At 43.3% G+C, this 16,587-nt stretch overlaps 1 protein-coding gene and 1 non-coding gene across 2 annotated transcripts in view; one reads left to right on the forward strand and one right to left on the reverse strand.

The window, feature by feature from the left end:
• Positions 1-16,587, reverse strand: part of CAMTA1 (calmodulin binding transcription activator 1) — a 947,832-nt gene that overhangs the window by 334,916 nt on the left and 596,329 nt on the right. The gene's annotated exons all lie outside the window — the stretch shown is intronic.
• TRNAG-UCC (transfer RNA glycine (anticodon UCC)) lies at positions 3,222-3,294 on the forward strand. Its single transcript has one exon. It is a non-coding gene; the product is annotated as a tRNA-Gly (tRNA).

The following is a 16,587-nucleotide window of genomic DNA, read 5'->3' on the forward strand; positions in this document are numbered from 1 at the left end:
TTAGAAACAGCAGAAGAACCAGAGATCAAATTGCCAACATCCGTTGGATCATAGAAAAAATAAGAGAGTTTCATAAAAATATCTACTTCTGCTTTACTGAGGATGCCAAAGCCTTTGACTGTGTGGATCACAACAAACTGTGGAAAATTCTTGAAGAGATGGGAATACTAGACCACCTTACCTGCCTCCTGAGAAGTCTCTATGCAGATCAAGAAGTAACAGTTAGAACTGGACATGGAACAATGGACTGGTTCCAAATTGGGGAAGGAATATGTCAAGGCTGAATACTGTCACCCTACTTACTTAACTTACATGCAAAGTACATCATGAGAAATGCCAGGCTGGATGAAGCACAAGCTGGAATCAAGAATGCATGGAGAAATATCAATAACATCAGATATGCAGATGACACCACCCTTATGGCAGAAAGTGAAGAGGAACTAAAGAGCCTTTTGATGAAAGTGAAAGAGGAGAGTGAAAAAGCTGGCTTAAAACTTAACATTCAGAAAACTAAGATCATGGCATCTGGTCCCATCACTTCATGGCGAATTGATGGGAAGCAATGGAAACAGTGACAGACTTGGGCTCCAAAATCACTGCAGATAGTGACTTCAGTAATGAAATTAAAAGACACTTGCTCCTTGGAAGAAAAGCTATGACCAACCTAGACAGCATTTTAAAAAGCAGACACATTACTTTTTGACAAAGGTCAGTCTAGTCAAAGCTATGGTTTTTCCAGTAGTCGTGTATGGATGTGAGGGTTGGACCATAAAGAAAGCTGAGCACCAAATAATTGATGCTTTTAAACTGTAGTGTTGGAGAAGACTCTTGAGAGTCCTTTGCAAGGAGATCAAACCAGTCATTGTAGGCAGATTCTTTACCAATTGAGCTGTCAAGGAAGCCCTGAAGGAAATCAGTGCTGAATATTCATTGGAAGGACTGATGCTGAAGCTGAAGCTCCAATATTTTGTCCACCTGATGCCAAGAACTGACTTAACTGGAAAAGACCCTGATGCTGGGAAAGATTGAAGGCAGCAGGAGAAGGGGATGACAGAGGATGAGATGGTTGGATGGCATCACCGACTTGATGGACATGAGTTTGACCAAGCTTCTGGAGTTGGTGATGGACAGGGAAGCCTGGAATGCTGCAGTCGACAGGGTTGCAAAGAGTCGGACACAACGGAGTGACTGAACTGAACTGATGAAGTTCAATGCTGCCCCATCTTTAGGATATGTTTACCTCAGCTCAATTGTAAAATTAACGGATAAATTATTAGTGTACTAAAAAGACTTTTACTTTATGCTGATCATTAAGGAAGCAGGCTTCATACTCCAGCCTGGTTACAGAGACCTGAAATTGCTTATATTAATCTCCTTGTTCTGCAGGAATGGACTCTCTCAAAATGTGTTTTAAATTGTTTTCCAAAGGAACAGAAGGCTGTGAGGAGGGGGCTGGTGGCTAAGAGTGGCCCTATACTTCCAATGGGAAACCCTTAGCAAGACTCCTGGGAGACCCCATGGGGAGCCGGGGCCCTCAGTCCAGGATGGGGTCCCTGGACACCCTCCAGCACAGATGTCCCCCAACCAGACAACACAGACGGTGCTGTGGCACTTCCAGTCCAAGAGCTCTTGTTCTCCATCAGCTTCATGCCCAGCAGCAGGCCGACCTCGTGGGTGAACAGACAGAGGGCTGTCGCTGCCCCAGGGTGCCCACCATCCTCTGGGGAAACCAGAAAAGTCATCTGTTCCAGGGGATGTTGGAAGCCAGTCTCTAAATCCACGTGGAATTGCTCAGAGTGCCACGGGGGGTGTTGCAGGCACCCTTTGGAGAGGCATAAGTAGAAGGGTAACAGCCACACAGCAAAGGCAACAGGGGAAGGAGCAACCTGAGGATGGGGTCAGAAACCAGACTGGGATGTGCCCATGGGCCAGTAAAGCCACAGACTGGGCCAGAGTGCAGGGGGTATTGGGGAGAAGTGAGATGAAGACAGGTCAAAACCACGACATCAGATAAGGTAGGCGTCAGGTCAATGAGCAAAAAATGAGGCCAAAGAGATACTTTATGATGTTAAAGGCTGCCATTCCCAGTGAAGATACAACTGTTAGAGACCAAATTGAAAAAACAGCAACCTTAATAAAGTGGAAATTAAAGAAGATGAGTGGAAAAGTAGAAACACACTAATGACAGAAGACTGTAATTCTCTTGCTCATTCTAAGATAGATAAAGGAGACAGAAATATGTGAGAACAGAAATATAGAAGACGGAGCAAGATCAACCGCAATTATTGAAGAGAAAAATTACAAATGAGTCATTACCCTCTGACCCAGCAAGCCCGTTTCTGGAATTTATTCTTCAGATATATTCAGAGTACAAAATAACACATGCAGAGAAGTAGTCCCTGAAATAATGTTTCTCACAGCAAAATATTAGAAACAATAATACTTATGGTACCTGTACACACTAGAGAATTATGTTGCATTAGAAAGAATTAAAAGGGGAAAAAAAGAACAAGGAAATTCTCTATGTACCATGGAAAACGTTTTCTGGGATTCATCATTAAATGATTAAACCACAGGTCCATCATGGTGAATAAATAAATGGGCAAGAAGTGTAAGAAAGTAGGAAAGTAAGTATACACAGGCTTCCCAGGTGGCGCTGATGGTAATGAACCCACCTGCCAATGCAGGAGACACAAGAGACGCAAGTTCCATCCCTGGGTTGGGAAGATCCCTTGGAGTAGGAAACAGCAACCTACTCCAGTATTCTTGCCTGGAAAATTCCATGGGCAGAGAGCCTGGCAGGCTACAGTCCATGGGGCCACAAAGCATCATTTCTGACAAAGCGACTGAGCACAAGCATATATACTTGCAGCTGTGCATAGAAATGTTGGAATAATACAATAAAATCAATACAGGTTGCAACACATACCTTTCTATAAAACGTCACTTTGAATTTTGAGCCATATGAATACGTGAATGTGCTGGCCGAACAGTGACCATCTAAAAATGCCCACATCCTAGTCCCTGGAACCCATGACTACGTACTTCCTGGCAGAAGGGCCTCAGCAGGTGGGAACAGAGTTAAGGTCCCTAAGATGGGACGGTTATCCTAGGTCATCCAGGAGAGCCCCAGATAATCTCACACATCTTTAAAAACAGAGACCCTACCATGCTGAGATGAGAGGGAGCTGTGACTACAAAAGAAGAACCAGAGAGGGACGTCCCTGGTGGCCCAGAGGTTAGGACTCTGCACTTCCACTGCAGGGGGCCCAGGTTCAAACCCTGGCTGGGGATCATAAGATCCCGCATGCCATGTGATAAGACAAAAACAAACAAACAAACAAACCTGAAAACAACAGACAAATATACAAACAACAACAACAAAAAACTCTCTGAAGAGAGAAGGGTCAGAGAGATACAACACTGGTGGCTGTGAGGATGGAGGAAGGGGCCATGAGCCAAGGACTGTGGGCACCTCCAGAAGTTGGAAAAGGTAAGGAGTTTCCTCTGGAGCCTCCCACCCTGTCCACACTTTAGCCCACTGAGAGTTTAGCCCAGTGAGATCCATATCAGACATCTGACTTCCACAACTTTGAGATAGTAAGTATGTGTGGTTTTAAGCCATTACACCTTTGATAACTTGTGACAGCAGTCACAATTTATCAATAAATTAATTAACAATTCATTTATTAATAAATATTTAACAATAAATCATTTATCAATAAGTAACATATTAATAAATAATTAACAATTAATTATTTAAAATTAAATTAAAAACATCAAGAAGACATTTTTAGCTTGTCCCACTGGTCTGGCTCAGACACTGCTGGTGGTGAGAAGCCCCTGGGTCAAGGCTGAGTGGGTACACAGCTCACAGTCCTGTCCTTACCTCGACATCCCAGGAAAACCCATCTTGGGTTCACCCGAGGACCTGGGGACAGGGTGAGAGCCAGGAGTTCAGATACCCCAAGCCAGGAGTAGCCCTGGGAGGGCACAGTCCTTGGAAAAAACCTTGTCTGGTGCACAGCTCTCATGCCCTGTGACCACTTGGCAAGAGAGGCCAGGCTTAATGGGAAGACAAGTTTGTTGCTACAGAGTTAGAAATGCTGCTTTGTTCAGGCAGCTTTTGAAAGTCTGTCTGGAGGGCCTGCTGATGGCCAGGACAGGATAGAGTTAGTGACTCACAGCCTGGCTGGGCCCAGAAGGTGTCCACAGGTCCATCCTGCCCAGACCCCCTTTGGAAAAGCCAGGGCAGAGCTGCAGCAGGGAGGTCAGTGAATGTGGCCGGGGCTTCTGGGGAGGCTGGGACCCTGGGGCTGTTGGGGGGGCAGCCCTGGTCAGCACGGTGTCTGGAGGCAGGTCTGACCATGGTTAGGGCAGATGGCAACAGGCCCGGGTGGAAGGGTCAATGGTGGAGTGGCCTAGGGCTGGGGAGGAACCCAGAGTGCCCAGGTCATGGGGAGAAGGGAGGAAGAGCCTCATGGGCTTGTGAGTTGGAGCTTATTTCCTAAACCAGAGAAGCAAACACCATCCTCATCGAGGCTGACTTGCAGCCCAGGTGGCAGCTTGGACCTAAACACTGTGACAGGGAGCCTTGCCCCCACTGCCCTTATGTCATCATCTGCTTGTGACTAGGAGCTGTCACCCTTACCCAGAGGCCTCTGGGAGCATAAGGGTCTGGCCAGATGACTGTAGTACCAGAGCTTTGGGGTCATGACCAGCTCCCATTCATCCTTAAAGACCTAGTGTCACCTTCTCCAGGAAGTCTGCCTGAGGAACTTTCCTCTCCCCTATCCTCCCTATGACTACCTGCAGAGATCTTTACCATTAGGCTTATCCACACTGCTACTTTTGCATCTGCCTCCCTCACTAGGTTATAAGCTTCTGCATAATTAATACTACTTACCATTCATCTTAGTATCGCCAATACCTAGCATAGTACCTGGCACAGAACACGTGGTCACTCACCTATTCATTTATTCTCTAAGCACTTACTCTGTGCCGGGGACTATTTTGTGAATGAAAGAATCATGAATGGATGCTAGTTCGCCGGCTTCATTCCCACGATAGACGATGCTTTGAGAACATTTCCTACTGACAGGGGTCCAGGCAAAGGTGCCGTCTGAGTGAGGGGCCACTGGGTGACTGATGGGACCACTTGCAAGGTTGGTGTGATGGGTTCTGGACTTCACTTCTTATCCAGTTTAAACAATGAGGTCGTGGGCAGCACCCCCGCTCCCCCAATTCTCACTCCTCATGCTCTTCACATTGATGCTCACTGCCAGTCTAGCGAACGATCCTCCCAAGCCTACTTCAAACCTCACAGAAAGAAGAGGAAGGGGAAGCTGAGAACCCCAGGAGAAGCAGGGCATCACTCAGCACGGCTGAGCCCCCACCCTGCCCAGGGCAGCTGACGGGACTGTGACCTTAGAAAGGAATCCGATGTCCTAATGGCTATGGTCTGGAGTGCAGGATGGATCACCAATCCCAATGAGGATGGAGCACCAGTGGTCAACTGCTGCTGGGAGGCTGACAGGTGCTGGTGATCGCCTACTATGGTGGATGGTGAGGAGGGAGGGCTCCCAGGGTCTCTGGGTGGGCAGGAGAGAAAGGTGATGGAGAGGGTGCCCTCGTGGGGGCAGGGCACAAGCAAAGGAGTCCCCCCATGGTCTGAGCCTGCCTGAGAGAGTGGCTGAAGGCAACTGTATTCACTCCCACACACCTACGCCCTCTGAGATGCAAATAATAACAGCTGGATTAGAGGAAGACATGAAAACAACTTGATCTCAACCACGTGAGACCACTCATGCCCAAGAGCTGAGGCCCCTGCCACCTTAGTCCCTCATCTTTAATGCTCCTGGGAACAACAGGGGAGCAGGTGGCTCCATTCTTGTTTTAGAGAGTGGAGAACTACAGCCAGAGGCTGGTGACTCAGAGTCAGGTGTCAGAGTGATAACCAAGGGACTCAGCTTCAGGCTCTGCTCCTGGTGCCAAGGAAACAGTCTGGATGGGGTGGGGACACTGCGCATGGAGCCAGAAAGAACTGAACTCAGCCCAGTACACAACAACCAGAAATCAATCACATTTCTATACGAAGGCAATGCACAACTAGAAATGGGTAAAAAAATCAGTATCATTTATGAGAGCAACAAAAATATACCCAAACATTGGGAATAAACCCAGCAAAATATGTGATTTATATGCTGAAAACTACAAAAAACTGGTGAAAGAAATCAGAAAAGACCTAAATCATTGGAGACATAGTCCATGCTGATGAATTGGACTACAATTCCACATCTACTGACTATTTTAGTAGTGTTAAGATGCTAATTCTTTCCAAATAAATCTATAGATTCAATGCAATCTCAATCAAGTTCCCAGCAGGATTTTCATTTTGGAGAAATCAACAAACTGATTCTAAAATTTCTATGGAAACACAAAGGAAATAGAAATGTTGAAGCAATTTTGAAAAAGAAGAATGAAATTGGAAGACACACACTACCTAATTTCAAGACTTACTATAAAACCACAGTAATCAAGACAGCATGGAATTGGCAAAAGTACAGATATCAATAAGTAGAGTCCAGAATTAGAAGTATCCATATATGGTCAATTGATTTTCAACAAGAGTACAGAGGCAATTCAATGGGGAAAGGACAATCATTTCAATAAAAGGTGCTGGAAAAACTGGATATCTATAAGCAAAAAAAAAAAAAAAAACTCTGGCCCATACCTCATACTGCATACAAATATTAATGCAAAATAGATCATAGACATAAAACCCCAAACTAGTAAAAGCAAAGAAAAGTCTTGTGATCTCAAGTGAGGCAAAGACAGCTTCAATAAGATTTCACAAGCATGATTCATAAAAGAACAAGTTGATAAATTTGACTTCATCAAAAATAAGAATGAACATCTGTTCTTTGAAAGACATTGTTAAAAGAGTAAAATAAGACACAGACTAGGAGAAAATATTTGCAAATCACATATATGATCAAGGACTTGTAGCTAGAAGGTATAAGGAACTCTCACCCTCGCCTTCTCCAGCTCAGTCCAGGGGTCTGTTCTTTACATCTGTGTCTCCTTTGCAGCCCTGCAGATGGAGAAGTCTTGAGCCTACTGTAAAAATAAGACTGAAAACCAGAAGCAGGAGGCTTAAGTCCAAATCCTGAGAACACCAGAAGACTTCTGACTCCAGAGTTCATTAATCGACAAGAGCTCATCAAACACCTCCATACCTACACTGAAACCAAGCACCACCCAAGGGCCAACAAGTTCAGAGCAAGATATACCATGCAAATTCTCCATCAACACAGGAACATAGCCCTGAGCTTCAATATACAGGCTGCCCAAAGTCACTCCAAACCCACTGACATCTCATAACTCATTACTGGACACTTCATTGCACTCCATAGAGAAGAAATCCAGCTCCACCCACCAGAACACCGACACAAGCTTCCCTAACCAGGAAACCTTGACAAGCCAGCTGTACAACCCCACCCACAGTGAGGAAACTCTGCAATAAAGAGAACTCCACAAAATGCCAGAACACAGAAAGGCCACCCCAAACACAGCAATATAAACAAGATGAAGAGACAGAGGAATACCCAGCAGGTAAAGGAACAGGAAAAATGCCCACCAAACCAAACAAAAGAGGAAGAGATAGGGAATCTACCTGATAAAGAATTCCAAATAATGATAGTGAAAATGATCCAAAATCCTGAAAGAAAATGGAATCACAGATAAATAGCCTGGAGACAAGGATGAAGAAGACACAAGAAAGGTTTAACAAGAACCTAAAAGAAACAAAAAGAGTCAATATATAATGAATAATGCAATAAATGAGATAAAAAACACTCTGGAGGGAACAAATAGTAGAATAACTGAGGCAGAAGATAGGATTGGTGAGGTAGAAGATAGAATGGTAGAAATAAATGAATCAGAGAGGAAAAAAGAAAAATGAATTAAAAGAAATGAGGACAATCTCAGAGACCTCTGTGACAATGTTAAACACCCCAACATTTGAATTATAGGAGTCCCAGAAGAAGAAGACAAAAAGAAAGACCGTTAGAAAATACTTGAGGAGATAATAGTTGAAAATTTCCCTAAAATGGGGAAGGAAATAATCACCCAAGTCCAAGAAACCCAGAGAGTCCCAAACAGGATAAACCCAAGATGCAACACCCCAAGACGCATATTAATCAAATTAATAAAGATCAAACAGGAAGAACAAATATTAAAAGCAGCAAGGAAAAAACAACAAATAACACACAAGGGCATTCCCATAAGGATAACAGCTGATCTTTCAATAGAAACTCTTCAGGCCAGGAGGGAATGGCAGGACATACTTAATGTGATGAAAGAAAATAACCTACAGCCCAGATTACTATACCCAGCAAGGATCTCATTCAAATATGAAGGAGAAATCAAAAGCTTTACAGACAAGCAAAAGCTGAGAGAATTCAGCACCATCAAACCAGCTCTCCAACAAATGCTAAAGGATCTTCTCTAGACAGGAAACACAAAAAGGGTGTATAAACTCGAACCCAAAACAATAAGTAAATGGCAATGGGATCATACTTATCAATAATTACCTTAAATGTAAATGGGTTGAATGCCCCAACCAAAAGACAAAGACTGGCTGAATGGATAAAAAAACAAGACCCCTATATATGTTGTCTACAAAAGACCCACCTCAAAACAAGGGACACATACAGACTGAAAGTGAAGGGCTGGAAAAAGATATTCCATGCAAATAGAGATGAAAAGAAACCAGGAGTAGCAATACTCATATCAGATAAAATAGACTTTAAAACAAAGGCTGCGAAAAGAGACATAATGATGAAAGGATCAATCCAAGAAGAAGATATAACAATTATAAATATATATGCACCCAACATAGGAGCACCGCAATATGTAAGACAAATGCTAACAAGTATGGAAGGGGAAATTAACAATAACACAATAATTGTGGGAGACTTTAATACCGCACTTCACACCTATGGATAGATCAACTAAACAGAAAATTAACAAGGAAACACAAACTTTATATGATACAATAAACCAGTTAGACCTAATTGATATCTATAGGACATTTCACCCCAAAACAATGAATATCACCTTTTTCTCAAGTGCACACAGAACCTTCTCCAGGATAGATCACATCCTAGGCCAAAAATCTAGCCTTGGTAAATTCAAAAAAATTGAAATCATTCCAAGCATCTTTTCTGACCACAATGCAGTAAGATTAGATCTCAATTACAGGAGAAAAACTATTAAAAATTCCAACATATGGAGGCTGAACAACACGCTGCTGAATAACCAACAAATCACAGAAGAAATCAAAAAAGAAATCAAAATATGCATAGAAACAAATGAAAATGAAAACACAACAACCCAAAACCTGTGGGACACTGTAAAAGCAGTGCTAAAGGGAAGGTTCATAGCAATACAGGCATACCTCAAGAAACAAGAAAAAAGTCAAAGAAATAACCTAACTCTACAACTAAAGCAACTAGAAAAGGAAGAAATGAAGAACCCCAGGGTTAGTAGAAGGAAAGAAATCTTAAAAATTAGGGCAGAAATAAGTGCAAAAGAAACAAAAGAGACCATAGCAAAAATCAACAAAGCCAAAAGTTGGTTCTTTGAGAGGATATATAAAATGACAAACCATTAGCCAGACTCATCAGGAAACAAAGGGAGAAAAATCAAATCAATGAAATTAAAAATGAAAATGGAGAGATTACAGCAGACAGCACAGAAATACAAAGGATCATAAGAGACTACTATCAGCAATTTATGCCAATAAAATGGACAACTTGGAAGAAATGGACAAATTCTTAGAAAAGTACAACTTTCCAAAACTGAACCAGGAAGAAATAGAAAATCTTAACAGACCCATCACAAGCACAGAAATTGAAACTATAATCAGAAATCTTCCAGCAAACAAAAGCCCAGGTCCAGATGGCTTCACAGCTGAATTCTACCAAAAATTTAGAGAAGAGCTAACACCTATCCTACTCAGACTCTCCCAGAAAATTGCATAGGAAGGTAAACTTCCAAACTCATTCTATGAGGCCACCATCACCCTAATACTCAAACCTGACAAAGATGCCACAAAAAAAGAAACTTACAGGCCAATATCACTGATGAACATAGATGCAAAAATCCTTAACAAAATTCTAGCAGTCAGAATCCAACAACACATTTAAAAGATCATACATCATGACCAAGTGGGCTTTATCCCAGGGATGCAAGGATTCTTCAATATCCACAAATCAATCAATGTAATACACCACATTAACAAATTGAAAAATAAAAACCATATGATTATCTCAATAGATGCAGAGAAAGCCTTTGACAAAATTTAACATCCATTTATGATAAAAACTCTCCAGGAAGCAGGAATAGAAGGGACACACCTCAACATAATAAAAGCTATATATGACAAACCCACAGCAAACATTATCCTCAATGGTGAAAAATTGAAAGCATTTCCCCTAAAGTCAGGAACAAGACAAGGGTGCCCACTTTCACCACTACTATTCAACATAGTTCTGGAAGTTTTGGCCACAGCAATCAGAGCAGAAAAGGAAATAACAGGAATCCAAATTGGAAAAGAAGAAGTAAAACTTTTACTGTTTGCAGATGCCATGATCCTCTACATAGAAAACCCTAAAGACTCCACCAGAAAATTACTAGAGCTAATCAATGAATATAGTAAAGTTTCAGGATATAAAATCAACACACAGAAATCCCTTGCATTCCTATACACTAATAATGAGAAAATAGAAAGAGAAATTAAAGAAACAATTCCATTCACCATTGCAATGAAAAGAATAAAATACTTAGGAATATATCTACCTAAAGAAACTAAAGACCTATATATAGAAAACTATAAAACACTGGTGAAAGAAATCAAAGAGGACATTAATAGATGGAGAATTATACCGTGTTCATGGATCAGAAGAATCAATATAGTGAAAATGAGTAGACTACCCAAAGCAATCTATAGATTCAATGCAATCCCTATCAAGCTACCAACGGCATTTTTCACAGAGCTAGAAGAAACAATTTCACAATTTGTATGGAAATACAAAAAACCTTGAAGAGCCAAAGCAATCTTGAGAAAGAAGAATGGAACTGGAGGAATTAACCTGCCTGACTTCAGGCTCTACTACAAAGCCACAGTCATCAAGACAGTATGGTACTGGCACAAAGAAAGAAATATAGATCAATGGAACAAAATAGAAAGCCCAGAGATAAATCCACGCACCTATGGACACCTTATCTTTGACAAAGGAGGCAAGAATATACAATGGAGAAAAGACAATCTGTTTAACAAGTGGTTCTGGGAAAACTGGTCAACCACTTGTGAAAGAATGAAACTAGAACACTTTCTAACACCATACACAAAAATAAACTCAAAATGGATTAAAGATCTAAATGTAAGACCAGAAACTATAAAACTCCTACAGGAGAACATAGGCAAAATACTCTCCGACATAAATCACAGCAGGATCCTCTATGACCCACCTCCTAGAATATTGGAAATAAAAGCAAAAATAAACAAATGGGACCTAATTAAAATTAAAAGCTTCTGCACAACAAAGGAAACTATAAGCAAGGTGAAAAGACAGCCTTCAGAGTGGAGAAAATGATAGCAAATGAAGCAACTGACAAAGAATTAATCTCAAAAATATACAAGCAACTCCTGCAGCTCAATTCCAGAAAAATAAACGACCCAATCAAAAAATGGGCCAAAGAACTAAACAGACATTTCTCCAAAGAAGACATACAGATGGCTAACAAACACATGAAAAGATGCTCAACATCACTCATTATTAGAGAAATGCAAATCAAAACCACAATGAGGTACCATTTCACACCAGTCAGAATGGCTGCGATCCAAAAGTCTACAAGCAATAAACGCTGGAGAGGGTGTGGAGAAAAGGGAACCCTCTTACACTGTTGGTGGGAATGCAAAATAGTACAGCCACTATGGAGAACAATGTGGAGATTCCTTAAAAAACTGGAAATAGAACTGCCATACAACCCAGCAATCCCACTGCTGGGCATACACACCGAGGAAACCAGAATTGAAAGAGACACGTGTACCCCAATGTTCATTGCAGCACTGTTTATAATAGCCAGGACATGGAAGCAACCTAGATGTCCATCAGCAGATGAATGGATAAGAAAGCTGTGGTACATATACACAATGGAATATTACTCAGCCATTAAAAAGAATACATTTGAATCAGTTCTAATGAGGTGGATGAAACTGGAGCCTATTATACAGAGTGAAGTAAGCCAGAAAGAAAATCACCAATACATTGTACTAATGCATATATATGGAATTTAGAAAGATGGTAACGATAACCCTGTATGTGAGATAGCAAAAGAGACATAGATGTATAGAACAGTCTTTTGGACTCTGTGGGAGAGGGCGAGGGTGGGATGATTTGGGAGAATGGCATTGAAACATATATAATATCATATGTGAAATGAATTGCCAGTCCAGGTTTGATGCATGATACAAGATGCTCAGGGCTGGTGTACTGGGATGACCCAGAGGGATGGTATGGGGAGGGAGGTGGGAGGGGGTTCAGGATGGGGAACACGTGTACACCCGTGGCAGATTCATGTTGATGTATGGCAAAACCAATACAATATTGTAAAGTAATTAGCCTCCAATTAAAATAAATAAATTTATATTAAATTTTTTTAAAAAAATAAAGTATAAGAAACTCTCAAAACTCAATAGTTAGAAAAAATAAGAAAGCAAACAACCCATGGAAAAATGGGCAATAATAATTTGAACAGACATCCTCCAAGTAGGTATGCTGCTGCTGCTGCTAAGTCGCTTCAGTCGTGTCCGACTCTATGCAACCCCATAGATGGCAGCCCACCAAGCTCCCCCATCCCTGGGATTCTCCAGGCAAAAACACTGGAGTGGGTTGCCATTTCTTTCTCCAATGCATGAAAGTGAAAAGTGAAATTGAAGCCACTCAGTCGTGTCCAACTCTTAGCGACCCCATGGACTGCAGCCTACCAGGCTCCTCTGCCCACGGCATTTTCCAGGCAAGAGTACTGGAGTGGGGCGCCATTGCCTTCTCCGCCAAGTAGGTATATGTATGGCCAATAAGCTCAAGAAAAGATGCTCAACATCATTAATCACTGTTGTTGTTTTCGTGTCCGACTCTTTTGCAGCCTGTAACCCACCATGGACTGTAACCCACCAGGCTTCTCTGTCCATGGGATTTCCCAAGCAAGAATACCAGAGTGGGTTACCTTTTCTTTCTCCAGGATATCTTTCTGAGCCAGGGATAGAAGCCAAATCTCCTGCACTGGCAGGCAGATTCTTTACCACCGAGCCACCAGGGAAGCCCCTTCACTGGTCATTAGGGAAATACAAATTAAAATCACAATCATATACTAACTACCAAATATCTATTAGAATCACTCAAAAAATGACAATACCAAATGCTGGCAAAGATATGGAGAAACCAGAACTCTGATACACTGCTGATGGACATGTGAAATGGCAATCTTTTGGGGAAACAGTTTGGCTGTTTCTTAGAAAGTTAAACAAATTTACCAGATGACCCAGCAATTTCACTCCTAGGAATTTACCCTAGAGAAATAAAAACTTATGTTTACACAAAAACCTGTATATGGCTGCTTTAGCCCCTTACTTGTAATAGCCCCAAACTAGAAACTGCTCAGATATCCTTCAACAGGCAAATGGATTAATGAACTGCTGTGTATCTGCACCACGGAATACCTATTGCTTATAATACAAAGGAATCAACTGTTGATACACGCAACCACGTGTATGAGACTCACAATCATTATGTTCAGTGGAAGAAGCCACACTCAGAAGGCTACGTTCCATATGGTTCCTTCATAAGGGGCTCTGGAAGAGGCAATGCTATGGGCACTTTAAATATTTCAGGGATTGGGATGTGGGGAGGGCTTGAGACTCAGGGACATTTCCTGAGGTGATGAAAAGGTTCTATTTCTTTTTTTTTAATCCCCAGATTCTTAACTGCCTTTTTTGTACAAAATCAGGGTTTTATAATTTCTGTTTTAAAAAATATATTTTATTTTGGCTATGTAGGGTCTTAGTTGATACACTTTGGCTTCTCTGGAAGCCCACCTTCTTCAGCCCAACTTCTCTGGAGTTGTGGTGTGCTCTGAAGCCTGTGGGCTCAGTAGTTGTAGCTTGCAGGCCTTTGTGGGATCTTAATTCCCTGACCAGGGATTGAACCCATGTCCTCTGCTTTGAAAGGCAGATTCTTAACCACTGGACCATCAGGGAAGTCCCAAAGCTCTATGTCTTGATTGTGGTGGTGATGACAAGGCTCCATGCATGTACTAAAGCTCTCAGGACTAAACAAAAGGGCAGGGGGGTGGTGGTGGTTTATTGTATCTTGAGATATGCAGGAGACCAAGAATTTCCAGGCCATGTGACTTGGGGCAGGGGTCTTTCTCAGCAGCAGTTTCCTTATCTGTATAAAGGGTATAATAAAATAACTTAGGGACTGCCAAGGATGAGCTAAAGGTGTGCCTATGTGCTCTGAGTAAAAGGTTCCATGAAACATCTAGATACTTGAATGCAGGAAACTATCCTCAGCACCAGGGAACCAGCTGGACATGCCACCCAGCTCCTTCCCATGGGGGAGCCCAGAAGTGACCATCTCGAGAGGAATGGCCACTCCATCCAGGCAGCCCAGGCAGTGTTGAGATGTCTGACCCAGACCCAGCCCAGACAGAGGTTCTTGACTGCAGTATATGACGCCGCTAGGCTGCAGGAAGATCCTCATTCCTAACAGGATCTTGTGAGAAAGATTTGCTCTTTTTCTTTATAAACTTGGTGGTGGGGGTGGAGGTTGGTTTACAGTCATCCCTCATTCCTTCTTTGGTACTGAGTGTTCACCAGTACCAGAGTGGTGCCCCTGCCAGGAACTTGTCATGGATGGGTGTCTATGTTAACTATGCTTTCTTATTTTCTGTATTCTTGAGGCTCTGGCACCTGGGTCCCTAATGACCTAACATAGGAGGGACTTGCCCCTCCAGGTCCAGCTAATTCTTGTCTAGCACAGGAGTGTGCCTTTCATATGCAAACCAACCAGTCCAGGGCCCATCCTGAGAACCACTTCCTCTCTCTCACTCCAGGAAGCAATACTCCTTTGCCTTAATCATCCCAGGGTCAGCACCAGACAGCTTGGACAGTCCTCCACCCTGAGTCCACTGAAATTACTCAAACTGGCCAATCCTACGCCTGCTTACACTGCCTCACTGATGCCTTCCAGTGGAAACCATAGTAAAGGCTCTTGTCCACAGTTTCCTCCTGCTCCATTCTTCTGACCAGCCCTGGTGCTTCCCCACATGGACCTACACTGCATCCCGATTCTAGGTGCCCAGGAGTACAAGCTTCTCTACCACAGTCATTTCTGTGTCTGCATGACCTATGGTGCCTGATTAAAACAGAACTTGGAAGCACATTAAAACAATGTCTAGAGAGTAATCAGTGGCACAGGCATTATTATCACTTCCATTTTATACAGAGGGGAACTGAGGCCCAGAGAACAGAAACCATCTGCAGTGTCCCAAGGCTGGTGAGGAGCAGCGTCATTCTCAGAGCCTCAGTCTGTCTGCTTCCCAAAGCTGGTACCTGCTCCTGCTGCTGGCTCCATGGACGGCCATGGTGTGTGTCACACAAGGAGTGACACCCACCACGTGGATGCAGGTGGAATGCCAGGAGGAGGCTGGTGTGGAACGTGGGGCTAGGCAGCCCACCTGCAGAGTCCTCAGTGCATGGGGGAGGGGTGGGAAGGGACCAGCACTGTACTATCCTCAGACTTCTGGCTCTGCCAGAGCTGCACCACAGGTAAGAGGCAGGTAAAGGTGAGTGAGTCCCTAATTCAGGCCTGCAGGCCAGGCAGTAGGTAGGTCTACAAAAGTTATGCAGATGCTGAAACAGTGGATGGTGATCAACAGTGCCTGTGTGCTAAATTAGTTCCCTGGACTTGGAAAGCAAGACCCCTGCTGATGTGGATCCCCTCAACTGACCTCGACTGACCCCGCCCTGACTCCTCCCATCTGGACTGAGCATCCTGTCTTCTCCAAGGCTTGAGAGATCCCCAAGTTTCTCCTACCTGCATCCCCTCTTCCCTTGGTCTCAACCCCTCCCCAGTGTTTAGATTCCATACTTTCCTGTCTGGACCACTGTGAGGGGCTTCTGTCACCACCTGGAGCATAGGTCTTCCCATCCTGGCTCTCACCGTGCCCCCCACCACCCCCCACATGCTAAGTAAAATTGATTACCCACCCACCAATTGCCCACACATGTCTCACTGGAGCCTCGTCCAGGGCAAATTGGCAGAGAAGCTGCGGTGGTGCTCAGGTGGAGCCACACACCTAACCTTCCTGCTCAGCCTGGGACAGGTGGTACCGGGGAGCCACTCCTCTCTGCTTTCTCCCCACTCTGGTCAAAGAGCTGGCTGCTTATAAGAGGTGCCAAGGGAACATGTTAGATATGCTGACAGCCACGGTCTGGATACCTGAGCCCTCTGGGACCCA

Source organism: Capricornis sumatraensis, chromosome 14, assembly GCF_032405125.1.
Source record: "Capricornis sumatraensis isolate serow.1 chromosome 14, serow.2, whole genome shotgun sequence".
Classification (NCBI taxonomy): Eukaryota; Metazoa; Chordata; class Mammalia; order Artiodactyla; family Bovidae; genus Capricornis; species Capricornis sumatraensis.